General features: G+C 40.1%; 2 pseudogenes; both read left to right on the plus strand.

Annotated features, from left to right (window-relative positions):
* The first annotated feature begins 1784 nt into the window (after positions 1 to 1784).
* On the plus strand, positions 1785 to 5950 carry LOC134387424 (cyclin-G2-like; annotated as a pseudogene).
* Positions 5951 to 17879: 11929 nt separating this feature from the next.
* Positions 17880 to 18056, plus strand: LOC134386843 (ATP synthase membrane subunit K, mitochondrial-like; annotated as a pseudogene).
* Positions 18057 to 26672: the final 8616 nt, after the last annotated feature.

Consider the following 26672-nt stretch of genomic DNA (forward strand, 5'->3'; position numbering starts at 1 on the left):
GAGAAAATTATATTAAGTGAAATAAGCCAGGCACAAAAAGAGAAATACTGCATGTGCTCACTCATAAGTGGGATGGGGGGGGAACAAACACAATAACATGTTAAACTTTCAGAAGGAGAGAACAGAGCTATGGTTATTAGAAGGGGGAAAGAGGAGGAGGAAGGGGATTAGGTGAATTGGTTAATGGACAGAAAGAACGAGTTCAATTTGTAACTATCCTGATTTGATCATCTCATGTTGTATGTAAATACTAGCAGGCGATTCTGTACCCCACAAATATGCATGATCAATTATGTTTCAATAAAAAAATAAATAAATAAAATTTTAAAAATCACTGATCATCAGGGAAATGCAAATCAAAACCACAATGAGATATCATCTCACCGCAGTTAACATGGCGATTATCAACAAGACAGAAAATTACAAATGCTGACAAGGATGTGGAGAAAATGGAACCTTCCTACATTATTAGTAGGAATGTAAATTGGTACAGCCATTGTGGAAAAAAGTTTGGAGGTTTTCAAAGAACTACAAGTAGATCTGCCTTGATCGAGCTATCTCACTACTGGGTGTATAGACCCAAAGGAAATGAAATTAATATGTTAAAATGACACCTGCCCTCCTGTGTCCATTGCAACACTATTTACAGTAGCCAAGAGATGGAATAAACCTAAATGCCCATTAACGGATGAATGGATAAAGACACTGTGGCATCTGTACACAATGAAATGCTATTCAGCTATAAAAATAAGTGATATCCTGTCATTTGCAGCAACATGGATGGAACTGGAGACCATCGCGTTAAGTGAAGTAAGTCAGGCACAGAAAGACAAGTACCGCACTCACATGTGTACTCAAAAAAAAAAAAAAAAAAAAAAAAAAAAAAAAAAAACTGGTTCACATAGAAGTAGAGAGTAGAATAAGGGTGACCAGAGGCTGGGAGGGGAAGAGGAAGGGAGAGGAGAAGCGTGGACTAATGGGTACAAAACTATGCTATCTACCCTAAGTGACTCATAGGGCAGCATATACATGCATTGAAACGACACACTGTACCCCACAAAAATAAATACAAACAAAATTGAAAACAATAAAACGGGCCAAGGACTTAAATAGACCCTTCTCCAAAGAAGACGTGCAAATGGTCGATAAGCACATGAAAAGGTCCCCACCATCTCTAGCCGCTAGGGAAATGCAAATCAAAATCACCGTGAGGCCTGGACCTCCGCTTGGAGGCGACGGAGGTGCAGGTGAGGGAGCAGGTCCGAGTGGCGGCGCTGCGCCCCAGAATAGGGCGGGCGTGCGGGGAGCGGGATGCAGCCAGGGCTGAGTCCGAGGCGGCGGTGGCAGAAGGTAAGGATAGGATGCCGGTCCCGGGGCACCGCCGAGGGGGCGGGTCCCCGACCTCGGAGACAGGTCCGACCGCCTCCGCCAAGCCCAGTCCTCTCAGGACCGCGACGCTGCGCGTCGGTGGGGGCGCGTCTCCGACACGATCGCGCTGCAGTCGTTGCCCCGGGTGCAGTCCGCCGGGCAGAAGGTCCTCCCCTCGCGGCCTCAGGTGGGTGGAGCGTGGGGACACAGCCGCCCGAGGACAGTTTCCTGTTTGTGAAGTGGCGAGAGGCCGGGGCTGGCTGGTCTGACGCAGCGCTGGCTGGCAGGCGTGACCAAGGCACCTCCCCCTGCCACACCTACCCGGCCTTGCGGAGGGTGGCCCTGGGGTCCCGCAGAGGTGACCGATCCCCTCACCTGTTCCTCACCAGGGTGGGCTGGGGCACCCCTCCCTGGAGATGCGGGATTTGGGGGCAGAGTACTTGGCAGGTCGTGAAGGGGTCCAGTTGCTCGGTTTGTTGAACCTGTCGCTGGAACAAGAACAGAGATTCCAACCTCTAGAATAAGGGCTGAGTTTGATCGAGGCCACCCGGGAGAACGATGACAGTGTCCAAGACTGAGCAAGGCCGAAGTGGAAGACTTAAGGAGCTTAACTAACTTTTTTGGATCTTGCTCTGAAACTGGTTTTTTCGTTTGTTGGGTTTGGTTTTTTGGTTTTTGGTTTGGGGTTTTTTTGGGGGGGGGGGGCTTGGCTGTCAATATTTTGGACAGTTTTTTGGCTCTTATAAAGGTGTAACCTAAACATTTGTCTTGCATTGGAGTCTGTTGTTTTTTGCTGGCTACTAGAATAGTTAAAGAAGAACCCAACATGCCATCCACCCATGATGTGATCTAGATTAATCAATGTAAATGTACTTCTTCAGACATTAAACGGATGGAAAAAATAATTTCAGAAAAATTGCACTACGAATTGGACGCTACTACTGCCTTGAACTTTTTGCACTTTTACCATACTATTGTACTTTGTCATACTTCAGAAAGGAAAGAAATACTGAGCCTTGATAAACTAGAAGCTCAGCTGAAAGCTTTCAACTGCCGACTTGTCTCTTCAAAAGCAAAATCATCTGTATTAGCTTTGTGCCTTCTGAATTTAGAAATAGAAACTTTGAAATCTGTTGAATTCCTGGAAATTCTCCTGCTTGTTAGGAAACATTCCAAGATTAATTGTGCTGAATTATTTTACTGGAGGTAGTTAATTTCTAAATGCCTGGCTAAATATTCTTCTATTGAATGTCTCAAACCAGATCTTAAGAAGCTGGTTTGGATTGTTTCAAGGTGCACAGCCCAGAATATTCACAATAGCTACTGAGTTGTTCCTGAGCTGCCAACAATACCAAACGGGGGTTGTTTTGATGAATGTGATAGTGAGGTCTCTTGTGAATGTTTGAGTTTTGTGGAGAAGAGAGTCTCAGCAGCTCTCCTCTGAGTGATCAAGAGTGTACCTTCTTTTTTCACCTTCAAAGTGGCACAAATACAATGCTTTTCCACCGTAGAAATCGAATTGTTCTGTGTCAGAATTTTAAATATGTGCAGAGATTTCAAAGCAATAAGTGGGGAAGTAAGCAGTTTTCTAGTCCAGCCTCCATCTAGGCAGAAATTATATATACTGGAATACCTACCTTCTATTTATTATTTAAATCAGATCTGGGCTATTTTCATATTTAACCCTTAACCAACAATTGGGTTAGTGCCTCTGAAACAATGAACAAATACTTCAGACATTGGCATTTTATTTTTCTTGGACTTTAGCCACTTGAGAAAGGAGGGAAGTCGCTGACACCCTCAATTTGTTACTTTTTTAAAGATTTTTAAAGGTGAATAGCTTATCGTACATGTCTTATAAAACCCTTAGGTATCTTTATTTAAACAGATTGAGAGTGTGCAAGTGCTTCCTTAGCAGGAACAATGGATAAACTTCTAATGGTTTGTCTCAGATTTCCCCTCTGCCATTCTCAGAACAGAGAATATATTCTTAAAGGTCAAACACCATTTTGTTTTGTTTTTTAAATCATAAGTGTCCCATCTGATGCAGACACTATAAACTTAGAAATTATAATATTAACATTTCTGTGAGTTTTAGTTTTAATTGAGGTTTCTGCAAAAGCAGAAATAATCATCAGGCGAAGGCTGTTAGTTACATTCCCAATCCCTAAATATTATCAGACTGTAGTATTTCAGTGTTATTTTAAAAATTGATAATCTGCTAGTTTTGCACGCATCCGTATGAAAGCAGTGTAGGAAGTTGAACAGAGCTAGGTAACTAGGGAATAGATAAATGTTGATCTAGTAGCACATTTTATCTCATTTTCTTATATTAAAAAATGCCTGCATGATTATGTTTTATTTCTTTGTAATTCATATTTCAAAACCAATGTATTAGTGTGTGGGTTCCAAGACTTAATATGAAGTAAAAAGAACCCAAGTGTTTATAGGATTCTAGTTTTAGGCAAATCTGTATGGTGACACAGCCATAAGAATGGGGATATATAAACTCCATACACATAAGATTTTGTACACAGAATTTTTAACTTTATAAGTTGCATATTAAAATGTTAATCTTTTTTAAAAAATCACAATAAGGTAAAACTACATGCTGTGAAAGTTGTCAGATTCAAATGGAATCATTTGCATCAAAAACTCTGAAAAATAGAGCGGGGAAAGCCTGAAGGAGGTGTTCCTCTGGACATACGATGATAACAAGAACTATTACAAAGGACTCTGCAAAACCACAACTGCACACAAAGCCTTTATAACCAAAAAAATATTTCTTCAAGAACATCTGCCAAGCAACTGCCTCTCTAACCTTGGAGTGGCATCACTTTTGTTATTGATTTCTGTAGGTAAAAATAATTATCCCAAAGCAATTATGTGATCTTCCACCATTTTTCTTTAAAAATCTTTGTCTTCTTTTACCTTCCAGAATACGCACAGAGTTTACTATCACACATGAGTTCCCATTGCAACATCCCATTCCCGACTGAACTCATTATTTTTTCAGAGAGCCTCTCTCAGTTTTTTATTTAGTTTAACAATGCCCACTATTATGGCTATAATTTTTTTTTAAATGTTAAATAACACGTGTTAACAAGAATGTGGAGAAGCTGGAATCCTGCCCACTATTCAGTTCTTGTTATAGGGTTAGGGAATGGGAGGTAATGAAATCTGTCTCCTGAACACTCTGTGTGAGGACACAGGACCCTCCATTTGGTCTCCATGCAGGACTCTGACCATCTGGGCATTGTAAGGAGGGTTCTGTCTCGGGCTCAGGGATAACACAAAAGGATCAGCTACAGAGACGAACGCGGAGCTGGAGGAGCTGGTTGACAACACTGAGCTGGGTGCCTGTAGTCCACAGGTCCAGCCGACCCTGGAGAGGGGGCCCCTGTGATCTGGGCACCCCTGAGATGCAGCTCCCCACTGGGGGCCTCTTTCCTGATGACACATCAGAGCCCCTCACTCCCAAGCTGTGCAGAGAGTGCAGCACCTTGGACAGTGTCAATCTCTACTTACCTTTTTCTCTCACAGGCACCAGGGTTCAGAACACATGGCAGAGGCTGGTGAGGCCAGAGCCTGTACAGGGGCAGTGACAACAGGGGCAACTGCCTGGAATGGACGCAGGTGGGGCCACTTACCAAAGAAGTCAGTGGAGGCCCAGGGAGAAGGTGCAGGAAAGAAAACCCAGGAATGGGGAGGAGGAAGAGGAGGAAACCAGGCTCTGTGGGGTGCAGCCCAGTGCGGGACTGAGAGTGAAGCCGTCTCAGCAGGCGAGACCAGGTGCTGGTGAGCAGAAGGGGAAGCAGCTCCCACCTCACCTGACCCAGGGACGAGAGAGGGGTGTGGTGCTGTGTGTCCTTGAGCCAGGGTCCCCTGTCCTGTCCCCAGGCCCAGGAAGTGAGAAGTGAAGTTGACTTTTCCATCCTTCCCCTCTGCTCCCCTGACACTGACCTCCCCTCCTGCACCTCTCTCTTCTACTCACAGATCTCCAACCAGTGCTCAGACCCAGACATCACTGTCCCCAGCGGTGAGCATGGCAAAAATTACTAGAGATAAAAACAAAGGAATACATATTGCTGGAAATCTCAGTTTGGGCATCTCATTGAAAACGTGGAAGGAACAAGCATACTTGGAGAAACAAAGACTGAGCTTCAGGAAGCTGCAACGTGGTGGAGCAGTAACATGATATGGGACCCATGGGAAATGCCTGCAGATTTGTGCTGAATAAAACATGCAGCCTGGCATGGTGCCTCTGCCGTCTACACTTTCTTCACCATCCGCCACAACCTGGGGCTTCTCGGGGGGCTGCAGACCCCCCTCAGCATGACCCATAGCCCAGCAGGGTCTGACCCTCACCAGCCTTGGGTCAGTCCACAGTCCTCCTCGCTCTCCAAGCCCCCCACAAATGCTCTGTCTCCTCCTCCTTCCAGCCTGGCATCTCCCACCTGAAGGCCGCTCCCTCTGCAGGCAGCTCCTGCCTCCACATCCCTCATCCTTCCCTGGGAACGTCCACTCGTCTTCAGGTCTCAGCCAAAAGGACACTTTCAGGGGAGCACCCGATGATCCTTAGGCCAGCTCAGCCCATCACAGGCTCCAGACTCCCCAGACACTGTCCCTGCATAGCCCTTCTCTCCATGATCATTAACTCCGTAGTTCCATGATGCCCATACAGGGAAATCACAAACACAGGGACCATGTCTGTTCTGTTCTCTGTGGGATTCCCAGGGCCCAGCCCAATGTCTGACATGAAACAGATGCGCAATAAATACTCCCACTGCCAATATCATCCTGAATAGGGAAAAGCTGAAAGCTTTTCCTTTAAGAACAGGAACTAGACAAGGATGCCCACTCTCACCACTCCTATTCAACATAGTGTTGGAAGTACTAGCCAGAGCAATCAGAGAAGAGAAGGAAATAAAGGGCATCCAGATTGGAAAAGAGGAAGTCAAACTGTCCCTGTTTGCAGATGACATGATCCTATATATCGAACAGCCTAAAACCTCTACAAAAAAACTGTTGGAATTGATAAATGATTTCAGCACAGTAGCAGGATACAAAATCAACACACAAAAATCAGTAGCATTTCTTTTCTCCAATAGTGAACATGCAGAACGAGAAATCAAGAAAGCCTGCCCATTTACAATAGCCACCAAAAAAATAAAATACTTAGGAATTGAGTTAACTAAGGAGGTGAAAAATCTCTATCATGAGAACTACAAACCACTGCTGAGAGAAATTAGAGAGCATACAAGAAGATGGAAAGATATCCCATGCTCTTGGATTGGAAGAATCAACATAGTGAAAATGTCCATACTACCCAAAGTGATATACAAATTCACTGCAATCCCCATCAAAATTCCAAAGACATTTTTCTCAGAAATGGAAAAAACTATTCAGACATTTATATGGAACAATAAAAGACCACGCATAGCCAAAGCAATGCTCAGCAAAAAAAATAAAGCTGGAGGCATAACACTACCTGACTTTAAGCTATACTACAAAGCTATAATAACCAAAACAGTATGGTACTGGCATAAAAACAGACACACTGACCAATGGAATAGAATAGAGAATCCAGAAATCAACCCACACACTTGCTGCCATCTGATCTTTGACAAAGGCACCAAGCCTATTCACTGGGGAAGGAACTGCCTCTTCAGCAAATGGTGCTGGGATAACTGGATATCCATATGCAGGAGAATGAAACTAGATCCATACCTCTCACTGTATACTAAAATCAACTCAAAATGGATTAAGGATTTAAATATACATCCTGAAACAATAAAACTTCTTAAATAAAACATAGGAGAAACACTTCAGGAAATAGGACTGGGCACAGACTTCATGAATACGACCCCAAAAGCATGGGCAACCAAAGGAAAAATAAACAAATGGGATTATATCAAACTAAAAAGCTTCTGCACAGCAAAAGAAACAATTAACAGAGTTAAAAGACAACCAACAGAGTGGGAGAAAATATTTGCAAAATATACATCTGACAAAGGATTAATATCCAGAATATATAAGGAACTCAATTTTACAAGAAGAAAACAAGCAACCCAATTAAAAAATGGGCAAAAGAGCTAAGTAGGCATTTCTCTAAGGAAGATATACAAATGGCCAACAGACATATGAAAAAATGCTCAACATCACTCAGCATCCGGGAAATGCAAATCAAAACCACATTGAGATACCATCTAACCCCAGTTAGGATGGCTAAAATCCAAAAGACCCTGAACGATAAATGCTGGTGAGGTTGCGGAGAAAAAGGAACTCTCATACATTGTTGGTGGGACTGCAAAATGGTGCAGCCTCTATGGAAAATGGTATGGAGGTTCCTCAAACAATTGCAGATAGATCTACCATACGACCCAGCTATCCCACTGTTGGGAATATACCCAGAGGAATGGAAATCATCAAGTCGAAGGTATACCTGTTCCCCAATGTTCATTGCAGCACTCTTTACAATAGCCAAGAGTTGGAACCAGCCCAAATGTCCATCATCAGATGAGTGGATACGGAAAATGTGGTACATCTACACAATGGAATACTACTCAGCTATAAAAACGAATGAAATACTGCCATTTGCAAAAACATGGATGGACCTTGAGAGAATTATATTAAGTGAAACAAGTCAGGCACAGAAAGAGAAATACCACATGTTCTCACTGATTGGTGGGAGCTAAAAATTAATATATAAATTCACACACACACACACACACAAAAAAAAAAAAAAAAAAACGGGGGGAGAGGATATAACAACCACAACTACTTGAAGTTGATACGACAAGCAAACAGAAAGGACATTGTTGGGGGGGAGGGGGGGAGGGAGAAGGGAGGGAGGTTTTGGTGATGGGGAGCAATAATCAGCCACAATGTATATCGACAAAATAAAACTTAAAAAAATTAAAATAAAAATAAATAAATAATAAATAAATAAATAAATAAATAAATAAATAAATTTTAAAAAACTCAAATAAATAAATAAATAAATAAATAAATAGATACTCCTTAAATGGATGGGGGAAAACATATGATAGAAGCACATCACCTCCATGTGACACCTGGAGCTCAGAGCATGTTCCCTGTGGACACAGGTCACAGGCATCAGCAGGGGAGGAGACAAGCAAGTACCTGCAGCTGTCCCAGGGACAGGGCTTTTACCCTGGTAGCTTTGGAAGAGGACAGGGACCACCTAACAGTGAGGGGTAAGAACCCAATTTGTTCCCAGAACACTGACCCCCACTACCCAACTCTGACTTGTGAGCAACAAAACATCTTCCAGGGGTGTCCCCACAGACCTGGGACTCTCAGCGTTGGAGAGTTACCCCCAACCTCTTTTGTGGTCTGGGTGGAGCTCAGCTTTGCCCTGGTGGTTACTCCATCTGAGATGGAGGACAGAGATTTTGTGACAGGTCAGGTGTATGTGTGAGAAGAGGAAGGACAAAGGCTGCCCATCCAGGCCCTCCCCCTCCCTGTCCCCTAATGTCTGCTCTCTCTTGCCCCTGCCTGTCCCCCTACCCAGCCCCAGGGCAGCTGTTCCCATCTACAAGGTGAGTGTGGGTGATGAATGTTCTGAGCCCACAAGTCCAAGGGGGACCCAGGATCTGCCCCCACTTCACACCAGGCTGTGCTTTGAGATTCATGAAATAGCAGTGAAAATAGGAACAGATGGCAATGAGTAGAGGAGGTGGGGTCCTAGGAGCAGAAACCCCCCTGAGCACAGCCAGTTTCAGCCACAGAGCAGTCTGGGTGGCCCAGAGCCTGGGAAATGCTGGAACATGTTCTGAGGAGGCCAGAGGGGTAGAGGCATCTTCTCTTTTTGCAGAAATTACTCACATTGACATAAACATTTACTGCCAGATCGACCACAAGGTAGATGTGGCTTCCTAGTTTCCTCCAGGAACTGTTCCTTATGGCCTGAGGGAAAGTTCCCCAGACCCTAAACACTGTGGAGGAGGCAGGACATGGATCCTGAGCCAGAGAATCAGCTCTGAGCCTTGAGAAGTCTCTGGGACCTTGAGCCAGGGAAAAGGTTCCCTCCTGGATTTCTGGAGACCCAGACAGGCTGCCCTGGGCTCTGGATAGGTCAGGACAAAGGCCGCCAATCCCACCAGGAAGTAGAGGGCTTCCAAGAAAGGTAAATGGGCCTGTGACCCACCATGGATCACCTGGAAAGAATCTGAATAAAGAGGACCCTTCCCCTCATTGGCTCTCTTTCTGTCCATGAGAACTTAGCAGAAATTCACCTGAAACTTTAGGTCAGTTCTCTCCTGGGTCACACAGAGAAAATATTACCTCTAAGTTGTCCCAACCCCAGTCTCTCTTCCTTGGGACACAGGAATTGGGAGTTGGGAGTCGATATGGGGTAGGATCATACACACAAAAGGGTGAGATTCGTAAGAGCACCGCCCAGTCACGAGAGCATTCAGCTGTCTTCATACTACACTAGGGACCCACATGTCTAGCCCAAGCCCAGGGGTTTCTCCACCATCTCAAAGACCAGCATTCAGGACATATTTACCCACTGTGTGTAAGTGGGTGGGGAGGGAGATGGAGTAGGGTGACACAGAGAGAGGCTGTAAGAGTAACTAAGGTGGAGACAGACTCAGCATTCAGGCCCCAAATAGATACTCCCAGACACTGCCCAAGACCTCTAGTCTTGCACTTCCTGTTGGTTTCACTTTGCCCCTGACATGGATCTCACTGAAACAAGCCTCGTCTCCACACAAAAGTGTCCAGGGCAGAGGCGCAGGGCTTCCCCACCCAAAACTCATCCAGGCTCCTCCTTCACCTGCCCACAGGCCCTCTTCCACTTGTGCCCCACATGCAGCTTCCTCCATATACCTGGGCCAGCAGTTCTAAGTCCTTCCCTGAGGGTCCCCATGAAAGGTGACATCCTCATGTAGGTTCACTTGGATCAGGTTCCTATATTCACACAAACAAGCTGGTCTGTGCACTACAGCACAGAGCACAGTTTACAAGGATGTTCTGCCATTGCCTGAGTGTTGTCTGTCAGGAGATGAGAGGTTACAAAACAATCTGCAAAATTTCACATCATCATTTAGCTCCAACTCACTCCTTATCCTACTTGCACACATCATTAGTTAAGGTGACACCTCTTGTACTAGGTTTCTAATGATGCTGTGATAAATTACCACAATTTAGTAGCATAAAACAATGCAAACAAGGTAATAGCTTGACTGCATTCTGTGGAGGCTCCAAAGAGTCTGTTATCTCACCTTTTCCAGCTTCCAGGGGCTGCCTGCATCCTTGGCTGTGGTTTCTTCCTCCACTTTCAAAGCCAAAAGTGCAGCACCCTGAAATCTCTGTGCTCTGCTTCCACCCTCGCATCTCCTCCTTCTTCTCTGACTCTCCTGTCTCTCCCTTCATTTTTAAAGAAGGGGCCTTGTGATTGTATTGAACCCAGCTAGATAAACCACAATAATCTCCCAATCTCATGATTCTTTGTTTAATCTGCAAAGTCTCTTTTCCCTTGTAACATATTTACAGATTCTGGGGATGAGGATGTGGACATCTTTGAGAGGCCCTTGTCCTGTCCACCACACCTCTCAAGGTCATTTTATCATCATTGTTCCCTAGAAACTGCACATGAGCACCTGGGCAAGGTCATCCTGACTGTGGTGTCAGTTCCTGTAGTGAGATCCAAAGCACCCTCCAGGTCCTAAGAGATAGAGATGAAGGGTACCTCATACTCCCCATACCTCCCCACTTTATACTTGGTAATAATGCTCAGTTGTTAAGAATAAAAGAAACAGGCTGAACTAGAAGATCACAACCCCAAACCCTTCTATAGTTCCTGATCATCAGAACCACGGACAGTGTCTTAGGGACACTCATTCCCAGGTGCTGCAGCAGGGAGGACGCAGATAAGAAGGGACTGCTAGAAAAGCCGCCCATTTCTGTTCTACTTGAGAAAGATGCAGCGAGGAGAATGTTATTAGAGGGATATGATTCTTCTCTGATTTATATGTCATGAGCTCTTTGCACGTGTCTGGACGTTAGGGTTGTTGGCACATCCATTGCAACTCCCTGCATGGCTGATGCTGCACCCAAAGTGTGGCCTCAGGGAGAGTCTCCTGGTGAGTCTCCTGCGACTCAGGACACTGCCTCTGTCTACAACACGGTGGGGACTTTTTATGATCAACTTCTGACCCTCATGCCTGACCACACCCATCACCCAGACTGGAGCACCCCCTGAACAGAGCATCCTGCTCCTCAATCCCCAGCTGAGCCCCCAGGAAGATGGTCTGAGTTGATTCCCTGGGTGACTCTGCCAGCTCTTCCAGGCCAAGACTCATGCCTGGAGTCAGAGGCTTTCCCGTCTTCTCATCCTTCCCACAAGGCAAACGAATTACTGAGAGACAAGTGGGGCCTGAAGATCTGTCTCCTAAGGTAGGGTCTGACTTCCCCTATGGAAGAGAAGGGACTGGGGCCCTCACACACAGAGGCAACTCTGATCCTACAGACCCAGCCCTTCCTGAAGACCAGGTCCACTTTATCTGGTGTCCTTGCCAGTCACCTACTAACACTTCTTGGGATGCCCAGTGTAAAGATCACCCAAGTCCTAATGGGGGGCCTTCCCTGCCTTGAATGTGTCAGACGCCTCCTCACATCTTGTATCTGAGCATCCATCAGGTTTTTCTCTGCCCTGTCCTTGCACCCACTGTCTCTGTCCTGGTCACCCTTGACATCACTCCCGGACACAGCCACAACTCCTGATGAATGAGGTGAAGCTCTGTCTCTCCGGGGTAGGATCGTGCTTCTGGGGCACATTGAAGTCTGGTCTGTGATGCAAAATTAGCACACACAATATTTATACAACAGTTTGTAAAGTTTACCTCATAATTTTAATGTGCACACCCTTTGATCTTTAATCCCATTAAGAAGAGCTTCCTATGAACTGTGAGTTCTTAGAAGACAGGACTACACCCATCCTGGTTTTTGCTAAATCCATTGACAAGTACACAATCTGGCACAGGAATGCTTCATAAATACATGTTGAATGAATGAGATCATCTCAGGCCCAGTCCACTTCACTCTCGTACGTAACCTGATTGTTTGAAACTCCTAACTTATAGGAGAGAAAGGCAGGAATCCTGGAGACAGGTGAGAATGTTATTGATTTGCACCTTTCTTTTTGAAAGAGAAGCAAGTTTCATTCCTAGAAAGATACTTCTGGACTTTGCATGGCAGAGAATAGTGTGGGGGGCGGGGGAACCAATACATTCCCTCCTTCAAAAACCAAAAAGTGAGTAGGGTCATAGTCCAACTGGGAAAGAAGAGGATGAAGGACAGGGTATGGTTCCCCTGGCCCACTTTCTCTCCAGACTTCAGATAAAAACAGTTTGTTGTCTTGGACATTGATATGGAGAAAGCACAAACCAAAAAATTTACTCGGCCTGGGGAGGCCAGGCCCAGCACTCTGCTTCTAACCTGGTTCCCTTCATTTACCACCTGCTCCAGAAAGTGTACCAAAAATTTCCACTAATACCCTTGTTAAGAGCAGTCATGTGATATCACTATGCAATCACACATGCAAAGATGCAAATTCGAGATGCATTGCAGTGAACATTCACAGGATCCACATCAGAGGTCCATAAACTACCTCTAACTTTTTATTTTGAAATAATTGTGGATTCATAGAAAGTTGCAAAGAAATGTACAGGGATGTTCATGCACCCTTCACCCAGCCTCCACCAGTGTTTGCATCTTGCATAACTATAATTCAATATCAAAACCAGGAAAGAATTTTGGTTCTTTGTGATTTTTAAGAAACTAGTCCATTGGTACAATCCACAGTGCTTATTCAGATTTCGCTAATTATTTGTGCGTGCACTTGCATGCGTACACATGCAGTCATGTGGTGTGTGTGTAACTCAATGCTATACCACCACCACAATCACACTTTCTGGTGCTACCCCTTTACAGCCACAACACCCTCCCTCTTCTCTATAGGTACGTTATTTCAAGAATGTTAGATAAATGGAATCATGCAGTATCGTGTCCTTTTCATATTGGCTTTGTTCCATCAGCATAATTTCTTTAAACTTCATCCAAGTTGCTGCATGTAATATAGGTTGGATTTTTCTGCCTCCAAAATTCATGTTGACGTTTAATCCCCAATATGGTATTTGAAAAGTGGGGCCTTTAAGAAGTGATTGGACCATGAGGGCTATACCTTCATAAATGGATTATCACAGTGTCACAGTCAGCAGAGTGACAGAGACGCAAAGATTACTCAGAGTCCGAGGGTTAAGAGCAATGAGAAGCCTGAAGGGACCGCACCAAGGAAACTCCAAGAAAGGAGAGAACAGGCACAGTCCTGACTCAGTTTTTGCTTCAGCTTTTATTGTAAAGACAAGGAAATTACAGAAGAAAAAATAAATGGTTAATCAATCATCGTAAGAACATAAAGAAACTGGCTATGTGGCTATTTTCTCCTAAGCATACATAACTTAAAATAGTTGAAACAATTTACCATCAAAAGTGTCAAAAATCTAAGCTATGTGACATGCAAAAGAAACAATAAAATAATTATGAAAGTATCTGACTTCTTAAGAAACTCAAAGAAACAGCTTAAAGCAAGACGTGGAACACCCCCCATGTACTAACTAATCTAGCAGAATGTCCTTGGAAATCTTAACTCACATATTTTCCCACGATTCAGGTTTTGCTGTATTAAGGGTTATTGCCCTCAGAACAATCCCTGTTCTGCTTCAGTTCTCTTGTCCACATTAAATGCTTTACTCCTGTGTGAGTTTCCTGGTCTTTCTCGATCTCAGCATTTCTATGTTCTTTCCTATAAGGTTGGGCTTTGGCCTCCTAACTGTAGGCTTTGACCTCCTATACTAAGGACTTTGGTCCTGTAACATTTATATATCTTAATTCTATCTTAATAGTAACTTCTTAATCATGATCAAATGATTATAATATCCTCTACATCACGGGAAGGGCATTGGTGGCTTTATAAGGACAGCAAGTGACCACTTTAACACACTCTTGCATCCCTCGCCATGCAATGCCCTGCACCACCTTGGGACTCTACAGAGGGTCTCCACCAGAAAGAAGGCCCTCACCAGCTGTACCTCCTTGACTTTGCACTTCCTTGGCTCCAGAACTGTAAGAAATAAATTTATTTTCCTTATAAATTACCCAGTTTTAGATATTCTGTTATAAGCAACAGAAAACTGACTAATACAACATGTATCAATATTTCATTCCTTTTCATAGCTGAGTAGCATTTCATGGTACCACAGTTTAACCATTCACCCTTTGAAGGACATTTGAATAATTTCCGGTTCTTGGCTATTACAAATAAAGCTACTATGAACATTCATAAAAGGTACAAGATTCCATGTGAAAATAAATTTTTCTCTCTCTGGGATAAATGCCCAAGAGTGCAATACTTGAGTCAGAGGATAAGTCCATTTTTAGTTTTAAAATGAATTACCAAAGTATTTTCCAGAGTGGCTGCACCATTTCACATTCCCACCAGCAATGTATGCGTGATCCAATTTCTCTGCATCCTCTCCAGCATTTGAAGTCATCACTACTTATTTTAGCCATTCTGATAGGTATATAGTGATATCTCACTGTGGCTTTAATTTGCATGTCTCTAGTGGCTAATAATGTTGAACATCTTTTCATGTGCTTATTTGACATCTGCATATTGTCTTTGGTGAAATGTCTGTGCATGTCTTTTGCCCATTTTCTAACTGGATTTTTTTAACGTTGAGTGTTGAGCATTCTCTTTTTTTAATGTACACATTTACGGGGTACAGTGATATTTTGATACATGTATACAATGTGTGATGATCAAATCAGGTTAATTATCATACCCATCACCACAAACATTTATCATCTCTTTGTGTTGAGAACATTTGAACTCCTGTCTTCTAGCCATTTGAAAATATGCAATAACTTATTGTTAATTATAGACATGTAGCACTACCAGAGAACACCAGAACTTATTCTTTCTATCTAGCTGTAAGCTGGTGTCCATAACTAACTTTTCCCTGTTCCCTCTTTGGTCCCTACTTTTCCCAGCCTCTACTCTCTATTTCTAGGAGCTCAATTTTTTTAGCTCCCACATGTAAGTGAGAATAGGTGGCATTTATCTTTCTGTGCCTGACTCATTTCACTTAACATAAAGTCCTACAGGCTCATCCTCATTGCCCAAATGATAGGATTTCATTCTTATGGCTGAGTAGTATTCCATTGTGTATATATATCACGGTTTCTTTATCCATTTATCTGTTGATGGGCACTTAGGTTGGTTCCATATTTTGGATAGTGTGAATAGTGCCCACAATAAACATGGGGGTGCAGATATCGAGTTTTGAACGTCCTTTATATATTCTAGACACTAGTCCTTTGCTGGATATCTGATTCACAAATATTTTCTCCCAATTTTAATTTGTCTTGTTTTCCTCTTAATAAGGTCTTTCACAGAACAAAGGATTTTAATTTTGATGTGGCACAATTTATCAAATTTTTCTTTTATAGATCTTATTTTTGGTGTCAAGTCTAAGAACTCTTTGCTTCAACTTTGGCCCTAACTTTTCTCCTTTTTCTCTAGAAATGTTATAGCTTTACATTATACATTTAAGTCTACAATCTACTTTCAGTTAGTTTTTTTATAAGGTGTGAAGTTTAGGTCGAGGCTCTCTCTTTTTTTTTTTTTTGTCACCTATTATGTCCAATTGCTGCAGTACTATTTATTGAAAAAGATCTTTCATCCATTGAATTGATTTTGCTCCTTTGTCAAAAATTACCTGGGTACATTTATGTGTACCTATTTCTGGTTTCTCTATTCTGTCCCATTGACGTATGTGTTTATTTCTTAATCAGTCCCACATTGTCTTGATTACTATAACTATATAGTAAGCCTTAACATCAGAAAGAGTGATTCCTCCCATTTTATTATTCTTTTTCAAATTTATTGACTATTTTAGGGCCTTTACCTTTTCATATAAATTTTAGAATAAACTTATCTATGTCTACAAAAGAAACTTGCTGACATTTTGGAGGGAATTCCATTAAATCTATAGATCAATTTAGTGATAATAGACATCTTTACTATGTTGAGTCTTCCGATTCATGAACACATGTCTCTCCAAGTATTTAAGTCTCCTTTGATTTACATCAACATTTTGTAATTTTCATCACATAGATCCTGTGTATGTTTTGTTAAAGGTACACCTAAGTATTTCATTTTCTTTGGAGCAATTGTAAATGTTATTGGGTTTTTATTTTGGTTTCCACTAGTTCATTGTCAGTGTATAAAAATGTGATTGATTTTTTGTGTGTTGCTCTTGTATCCTTCAACCTTATTGAACTCATTTATTAGTTCTAAAAAAATTTTTTTTTGTAGATTCCTGTGGATTTTCTACATATACAATAAAGTCATCTTTAAATAGAGACAGTTTTATTTCTCCTTTTCAAATCCATATCTTTCTTTTTTTTTTTTTTTTTTTTGCCTTATTACAGTGGCTAAAACCATATTGAATAAGAGTAGTGAGAGTGAGCACCGTTGCTCTTTTCTTGGTATCACATGGAAAGTATTCAGTCTTTCACCATTAATAATGATGTTAGCTGTAAGGCTTTTGTGGGTGCTGTTTATGAGGTTAAGAAAGTTCCCCTCCAAGTATCCTGTGTACTAAGAGTTTTTATCATGAATGTGTGTTGAATGTTGTCAAATGCTTTTTCTACATCAATTGATATGATTATATGATTTTTCTTTAGCCTGTTTATATGATGGATTATATTGACTGATTTTTAAATACTGAGCTAGTGGGCATATCTGGAATAAATTTCACTTGGTTGAAATTTTGTACATTGTTGCACTGAGTTGCTAAACTATCACTGAAGAATTTTGCATCTAAGTTCATGAAAGATATTAGGCTGTAGTTTTCTTTTTGTGTGCTTTCTTTGTCTGGTTTTGGTATAGGATAAGACTGGTCTCATCTCATAAAATGAGTTTGTAAGTGTTCATTCCTCTTCTATTTTCTGGAAGATATTATTCAAAATTTGTGCTAATCTTTTTTGAATATTTGGTAAAATTCTCCATGAAACAATATGGATATTTCTTTTTAGGGACATTTTCAATTACAAATCTAATTTATTTAATAGTTATAGGACTATTCAGGATATATATTAATCTTAGTTGAATTTTGGTAGTTTATCATTTTCAAAGAACTAGTCCATATTTTCTAAGTTGTAGTATGAACAGAAATTTATTCATAGTATTATTATTGTAATTGCTCCAAATCTGTTTTTATATCCCCTGCTTCATTCCTAATATTGATAAATTGTTTATTATCTCTTTTTATCTTTGTCAATCTTGCTAGAGGTTTATCAATTTTACTGATATTATTATCAACCAGCTTTTGGACTTCTTCCAGCTGGGCCTGGGGTGACTGCATACATTGAAGGACACCAGCTACAGAATTTGTGGCTTTGGCCAGATCGAAATCATGGCAGGTCCAGAAACTGATGCCCAATTCCAGTTCACTGGTATTAAAAAATACTTCAGCTCTTACAGTCTCACAGGTAGAATGAACTGTGTATTGGCCAAATATGGAGGCATTGCTTTGATGATCTTATAGTTCAAGTTAAGGTCTAAAAAACCTCCAGCTGTGAAAGCAACATAACTGGATTCTAAACTGTACCTCATCTGTCAAGTTCCCACACCTAGAGAAGATATTATCAACTCATCGTGTGATACTCAATTTGTACAGTAAATTATGAACCTGAGGGGGAGAAAAGAACCAGCTTTTCGTTTAATTAATTTTCCTACTGTTTTCCTTTTTTAAATTATATTTATGCTCTTAACTTTATTATTCCTTTCCTTTTGCTTTGATTATGAGTTCATTTTGCTTATTTTTTATTTTTACTTTCATTTTGCTCTCATTTTTTTTGGCAGGAACTTACATTATTGATTTGAAACATTTCCTCTTTTCTTTTGGATGTTTTTTTCATTTCTTTTTCTTGTGGTAAAATATATATAACACAAGGATTGCCAATTTAAGCATTTTTAAACATACAGTTGCATGGAATTAATTACATTCACAGTTCTGTGCAACTGCTACCTTTGTCTATTTCCACAACTTGTTTGTCACCCTAAACATACACTCTGTACCCATTAAGCAGTCACTTCTCATCATTCCTCTCCCGTTTCTGGTAACGTCTACTATACTTCACTCTGAATTTTTTTTCTTTTTCTTTTTAATTTACATTTTCTTAATTGGCTGTGGTAATTGTACATATTTACAGAGTACAGTGTGATATTTGGGTACATTTATACAATGTGCAATGATCACATCGGGGTATTTGGCATATATATATCATCTCAAGTATTTGTCACCTCTTTATGCTGGCAACATTCAAAATCTTCTCAATTAGCCACTTGAATTTATGCAGTAATTTGTTGTTGACTGTGGAAACACCACCTTGTGGTTTGATTATTGAAGCATTTTTATGACAACTGATTTAAAAATCATTGTCAGATAATTTCAACATATACTTCATCTTGGAATTGTTGTCAGCTAAGTGTCTTTTCTCATTCAAATGTGGTTTTCTTGGTTCCTGGTGTGATTAGTGATTTTTTTTTTTTTTATTGTATCCTGGACATTTTTGTTATTGTGTTAGTAGACTATTGATTATATTTAAATATTTTGTTTTAGCAGGCAATTGCCTGTTTCAGATTAGCATGTACATGGATTCTGGCCTACTTTTGCGGGGTTTAGTTCCAAAGAAAGTAGTTTTCAGAGCCTTTGCAATACTATTCTGGTCTGCTCTGTTCTCTGGCACTGCTGCAGTTCTTGCTCAATTCCTGCTTGTCTCCCACAGGGGAAGAAAGGGTTTCCCTTGGCTTACCATTCATTGTCTGTTGAATAATTTCCAGGTATTTAGTTGTACTTAGAGGAAAGAAGTTGGGGAAAGTGGGTCTGTGGAGGTAGTGATCTTGTTTCAGAATGGGAAGCCTGGGTTATCTCCTTGTATTATATTTTTTTATCATTGTTGTAACAACTCACCACAAATTTAGCAGATTAAAAAACACAAATTTATTGTCTTGGGTCAGAAGTCTGACACAAGTCTCACTGGGCTAAAAAATCAAGGTATTTGCAGGGCTGTCTTCCTTTCTGGAATTTCAAGGAGAGAATTGGTTTTCTTGCCTTTTCCAGTTTCTAAAAGCTGCTCACATTCCTTGGCCCCTTCTACCATCTTCAAACCAGCAGTGTAGCATCTCTCTGACCCTTCGTCCATCATCATATCTCTCCTTCTTTATTGCCTCTTCATTCCTGAAATATGGTTTTGCCAGATACAGAATTCATAGTTAACAGGGTTTTTTGTTGGTTTTGGGGGGTTTTTTTGGTTTTTTTTTTTTTTTTTTTTTTTTTTCAGAACTTGAAAAAATGTTGTGCACAGCCAGGAAAGGTTCTCTGATTTTAGGACACATGTATTTAGATTGGACCCACCTAGAAAATCCAGGATGATTTTTCTATCTCAAGGTCCTTAACCTAGTCATCTCTTCAAAGTGTCTTTTGCCATGTAGAGCAACATATCAGCAGGTTCTGGGGATTAAGAAATAGACTTCATTGAGGAGCCATTATTCTGCCAAACATATTCCTGGACTAGCTTTTGATGTTTCCATAAGCGAATTTTATCAGCTCATTCCTTAAGTAAGCTAATAGCATACATTTAAAAAAAAAAATCAAACATCAGAATCTTGAGACAGGAATAGTCGATCTAGTCACAGCTTTGCCTAAAGTATCTAAAAATCCAGATCTATGGCTTTTCAAGGAGTACAGGATGGGAGGCAACATGGGAATTGTTACAAAGCAGCAACTTTGGGGGGAAAAGGAGTGCTAATGCTGAGGGGTCCTAAAAAAGAGCTGTGGATACGCACTTAAACCAGCAAACCACTATCAATCTCTTCTTTCTAAAAACAGAGATGATAACAGTATTTACCTGGCATCACTGTGAGCAGTAAGTAAGTTAAAGTGCCCAGAGTAGTGCTGGGCACACAGCCAGGCTCAATATTTTTCAGTATTGGGCTGGCCAGTTAGTTCAGTTGATTAGATCATGATGTTATAACAACAAAGTCAAGGGTCTGGAGCCCCTTACCTGCCAGCCGCCAAAAGTTCTTTTTTCAATATTTATTACAGCCATTGCTATTATTGTTGTTGTTACTTACTTCTCCCCATATGATATCAAGGTCAAAGGGGTAAGAGTTTGCTGTTTTCACCTTTAAAGAAACAGCTTTAGACTGTGTAACTCCATTCTAACATTTTTCTCTTGAGATTTTTAATCTGATTTTGCAATCTGACTACATTAAGAGACTTTGTGTAAAGAGCCATTTGGAACTGACTGTAGCATTTATTGTAAGGGTGTGATCAGGGGCACTATGCACCAACATTTACAGTGCCCCTTTAAGAAAAAATTACCTTCAGATCTCATTTCCAGGACCACCTGTCCTTATCGGGACAGATGAACACTGTAAATCTGATAAAAAAGAAGACACCTAGCTTTGATTACTAGGCAGCTCAGATCTAGCTGTGCATCCCACCTCTAGAGAAAAATATAAATGAGTAAATTAGAATATAGCACCATTTCCTCCCTCACCCTCGTACACAATTTGTCCTAATGGCCTTGGGTCCCCCAAAACAGAAAAATCTAAATAATTATTGGACTAATTAGAATTAATACATATAATGGATAATGATAACAAAAACAAGAATAACTGTGGCATAAACAAGTTAGAAGTTTAATTTTTTCACAAACAAATATAGATATTTGGGGGGAAACATGTGAGGACACAGCGAAAAGGTGGCCATCAGCAGCCAAAGAGAGAGGCCTCAGGAGAAATCAAACCTTCTGATACCTTGATCTTGTACGTCCAACCTCCAGAATTGTGAGAAAATAAGTTCCTGTTCTTTAAGTCCACCCAGTCTGGCATTTTGTTATGGCAGCCCTAGCAAACTCATACAGGAGTTATATGGTGGCTCCTAGTATCAGAGACCCAGGCTCCTTGTATGTGGCTGCTCTGTCATTCTCAACACTCAGTTTCTATCTCACAACCCAAGATGACTGCTTGAGCTCCACCCATCACATCTACATTCTAGCCATCAGGAAGGGAAGAAGAAGGAAGGTGCATGCCTCCCTTTAAGGATGTAACCCATAAGTCATATATGACATTTCCATTTACATCCCTGTGCCCAGAATTTAGTTATAATGCCACATCTAGTTTCAAAAGAGGCTAGTAAATGTAGCTACATTCCTGGATGACCATATACCCATAATGAGAACATCGGTTGACTGAGAAAGAAGGGGGAAACAAACATCAAGAAGTAACCATCAGTCTCTACCATGATCATTAAGAAAATAGATAAACAAATGTTATAGCCATATAATGGAATACTACGTAGCCATTAAAAAGAATAAAATCATTCTTCTGGTTAAAGATAATGAATTGATCACACAACTTTATATACTCTCCATCTCATAACTTCATTAAAATAGCAAAGGAATCAAAAAACAAAGAGAACAGAAGAGGTGAAATCAGTAGAAGAAATTTCAAAAAACAGAAAACAGGAAGCAGGTGGAGTGGTAACTCATTTAGCAGAGAAGAAGAAATTATAAACTAGAGTGTGGTCAGAGGAAGAAGCCAATAAGAAGCAACCAATTGGACCCCAAACCCAGAGGGGCTCAGGATTTGAAAGCCCCCAAAAGAAAAAAAAACAAGGTGAGGAAGGGGAAATAGATAGGTAGAAAATCTGTACAAAGGCAGGTGCCATCCTACATTCCCATTCACAGAACCTCAGGATTCCGTACCTTTCCCTAGCAGAAAAAAAAAAAAAAAAGATGACTCTGTTTTGAACATATTCTTACGCATGGCATATATTGCTTTATCAACAGGAAGTTAATTTATAATTATCCTGAACAGCTCTTTGGTGCTGCTGGTGTTATGGCTATTGACCATGCAGAGTTTGCCGGTGCGGATGCCTAACTCTTGTCACAGGTGGTAAAATTGCCTCTACCTTTGATCACCCAGAACTGGTGAAGCTTGGAAGTCAGAAACTTACTGAAGAAGTCCTTATTGGAGAAGACTAACTCATTCACTTTTCTGGGTTGCCCTTGGTGAAGCTTGCACCATTGTTTTGCATGGTGTCACTCAACAAATTTTAGATGAATCAAAAAGACCTTTGCATGATGCTTCTTGCACAAATGGCAAAGCATTCTAGAACAGTTTATGGACGAGGCTGTTCTCAGATGCTGATGGCTCATGCTGTGACACAGTTTGCCAGTAGAATACCAGGCAAAGAAGCCATTGTAATGGAGTTTATTCTAAAACACTGAGAATGTTGCCAACCATCATAGCTGATAAGGCAGGCTATGACAGTGCAAATCTGGTGGCACAGCTCTGGTGGTTATAGTGAAGGTAATATAATTGTTTGACCATATGTAAGGGAAGGTACCATTTGAGATATGCCAGTACTGGATTCCAAGTGAAGCAACAAGTTCTTTTGAGGTGACTATGTGTAGACAGCATCATCAAAGCAACACCAAGAACACATGTCCCTGATCACCACTCCTGTTAAGCATTCCCAAATGCTACTGATCTCTGGATCAGTTCATAGCAAAATTGTGTTTGAAAGACTTCAACCTCTTAAAGAAATGGAATTGATGTTTATTTGTGCCCATTATATCCTTACGCTTGGACATTTAACTGACATTGTATTTTAACATGGGTCTAATTTATTTGCCATTTCATTTTCCATACAATTAGTTGATTTAAAAGTTCATTTCTCATACTGTGCATTAAATTAAAATTTGAACAAAAAATTACTAAAAACAAAGAAAAGTAAAGAAAGTGTAAAAGACATAAAGTCCAACATCTGGCTAAAGGCAGTTCTTAGAAGGAAAAAAATGAGAAAATGGAGAGAACAAAATTATCAAAGAAATAATACAAGCAAATCTCCCAAAATGGAAAGGCTTGGAAAAAAGCATACACCAAGGCACATCAGGATGACTTCCAGTAATCCAGAGACAAAGAGAAGGTTGCAAAAGCCCCCAGTGGGAAAAAATACATATCACATTGAAAGGAAAATATCAGAATGGCATTAGACTTCTCAAAACAATCCTACATGTCAGAAGACAATAGAGCGATATGGTCAAAATTCTGAGATAAAATAACCTAGAAATCTATACTCAGCCAAACTATCAAAGACATTGGAGACATGCAGCTCTCAGAAAAATATTTCTCATGCACCCTCCTAACAATTTACTGGAGGATGTTTTCTAATAGCAAAACCAGGAGGTAAACCTACAAAGAGAAAAACATACGAGTATAATGCTGAAAACAGAAGATTTAAATCACAAGAGCAGTAAAGAGAAGTTCCAGAATGACCAATGCACAGAAGGCCTAGAGAACAACTAATCCAGACAAGAGGATGAAGGACTCCAGGAGGGAGGCCATCAGGAAGAAAGACAGAGGAGTCCCTAGAGTAAATGACATGAGAGATAAAGGGATGGAGTATCTGGATACAATCAAAGACGTGTATGGAAAATTATGCTCATGAAAAACTGAGATTATTCTTAACTCTTGTAAGAACAAGAAGTCACACAACTGACCCACAAAAACCTCTCACATGTGGTCTTCCATGCTCTCCTGTCCCTCCTGTGATGACTTTAGGAGCCACATCTTGAAGATGAAGCAGCTACAAGACTAGAGGTAGTTCTAGAAAGAAAAAAATGAGAACATAGAGGGGACAAAATTAGCAAAGAAATAATATAAGCAAATCTCCCAGAATGGAAAGGCATGGAAAAAGGCCCTGAATTATGTCTTGATCACCACTTGTCAGGAATATCATTTTGTACCTTGCAGGAGTGAGAAATAAACTCGTATTGTGTTAAGTCCCTGAGATTCAGGAGCTGTCTATTACATGAGCTTGGTGTTATCTTAATAATCTGGCCCCCACACACACGCCTCCATTTTGTTGATTTTAATTCTGAGTTGTTGTAAATATACTTTCTCTTTCTTTTGTCTTCATTTTTTAAGACAACAGCAAACTTAAGGCTGATCACCCTTACCTCGCATATTTTTACTTTAGCATATTCTTTATTTGCTTCTCTCATCTGGGCACTTCTTCCAAAGTTTCAAGAAGGGTCTTTGTATGAGAAAATGTGTATAATGCCCTCATATTTTAATAACAATTTAGCTAAATATAAAAAATCCTAGCTTCAAAGTTATTTTCCTTCAATTAAAGATGCTATTATCGTCTTATATCCAGTGTTGTTGAAAAATCTGGTCTTTCTACCCTCTCCCAAATACTAAGAGTTCAAGAAAACACTCAAAAAAAATTAAAGGTTTAAAATATTTTAGCAGTACAATTAACAAACTTGATCTAATGGGCATACATAAAAATCCGTGCCCAGCAAGCGGAAAATGTTCTTAAGCACACATATAACATTTGCAAAAACTGAACATGTACTGGGTTATAAAACAAATTTCATTAAATTTCAAATGAACAGTATCATAAAGAATACATTCTGGTCTTATACTGAGGCCTTTAATCCATTTTGAGTTGATTTTAGTATATGGTGAGAGATGCAGATCTAGTTTCATTCTTCTCTAGGCACACAAATTGGAGTGGCGGGGAGAGAGGGATGGGGGGAGGTTGGGGGATAATTGGGTGGGGACAAGGGGTACGATAGTAATTTCTGGTAGTGGGTATGCCCCCAGTATGAATCTGGCCCTCACATTATGGGCAGGAGGGGTGACAATTAGCTTTGTATCTCATGAATATTCTTGATTAACTAATTAATTAATTAAAAAATAAAATAAAATAATTTTTTAAAATTTTTTTAAAAGAATACATTCTGTAACCACAAAGCAAACCAATTTAAAATCTATAACAAATTTTTTTTGGTGGCTGACCATAAAAGGAATCCAAACCCACAATCTTGATGTTATAAAACCATGCTTTAACCGACAGAGATAACTGGCCAGCCAACAAAATGATATTTTAAATCCCTGTACCTTTAGAAATTTTACAGTCCACTTCAAAATAACTCATGGGCCAAAGAATTGAAATTTTTAAAAATTAAACTTTACGTATGAAAAATTGTAAGATATAGCAAAACAACACTTAGAAGGAAATTTATAGACATAAAAACTTATATTAGTAAAGAAGAAACACAGGAAAACAACGTTCTAAGTGTCTTACTAAAGAAGTTTAAAAATCTAAAGAACAACAAAATAAACCCAAAGATAAAAGGAAAGAGATTAAAAAGAACAGATATTGATGAAATAGAAAATAAACACAATAGAGAAAACTGAAAAGGTCAAAAGATAGTCTATGCAAAGGTAAATAAATCTGATAGATGAATTTCCAGAAAGTCTTATTAAGAAAAGAGAAAGACAAACTATATTATAAATGAAAAAGATATAGCACAGATTATGCTAAATTTGGAAATTAGACAAAATGAATTCCTAGATAAACATAACTCACTAGAATAACTCAAAATAAATAGAATACATGAGTAGCCCTATAACTAGTAAAAGAACTGAAACAATAGTTGAGAAACTTCCTACAAAGAAAACACCTAAGAGAAATATGCTATGTGGCTCCAAATACATACCACCACCAGTGAAAAATTACTGCTTATAAATCGAACCTGAATCTAATTGATCTTCTAGACCTATGGCACTCAACCTTGATTTCAATTTGGAATCACTTGGGGAGTTACACAAAAGTTCCAATAGCTGGTCCTGATTTCAGGATCAGTCATTCTAATGTACAACCAAGGTTGAGAATCACAGCTCTAGATCTAACTACCGATTTATAGGAAATATAAGGGATAGAAAACATGCTAAAGGACACTACAGGGGTTGCAATCAGCAAAATCTAAACTATAGGAAACTACAGCATACATGGCCCAGATTCTTCAACAAATAAATAGCAAGAGATTAAAAGAAGTGGGGGGAAGGTAAAGAGATTTACAAAAACAGATAAACCAAATGCAAGGCATGAAATTCGTATGGATGCTCAATTCGAACAAATAAACTATTTTTTAAAATATTACGAGATAACTGAAAATTTTTGAACACAAACTTGATATTTGATATTAAAGAAATATTGGTAAATTCTTAGGTGAGATAATGGTATTGTTATTATTAATGGTATTATGTTAAAGACTGTTTTAGAGAAAACATTTTGCCAAACTTGGGACAACTGAGCATCAAAAAAAGGACAACTCCTTAC

This window comes from Cynocephalus volans, chromosome 10 (genome assembly GCF_027409185.1).
Source record: "Cynocephalus volans isolate mCynVol1 chromosome 10, mCynVol1.pri, whole genome shotgun sequence".
Lineage (NCBI taxonomy): Eukaryota > Metazoa > Chordata > Mammalia > Dermoptera > Cynocephalidae > Cynocephalus > Cynocephalus volans.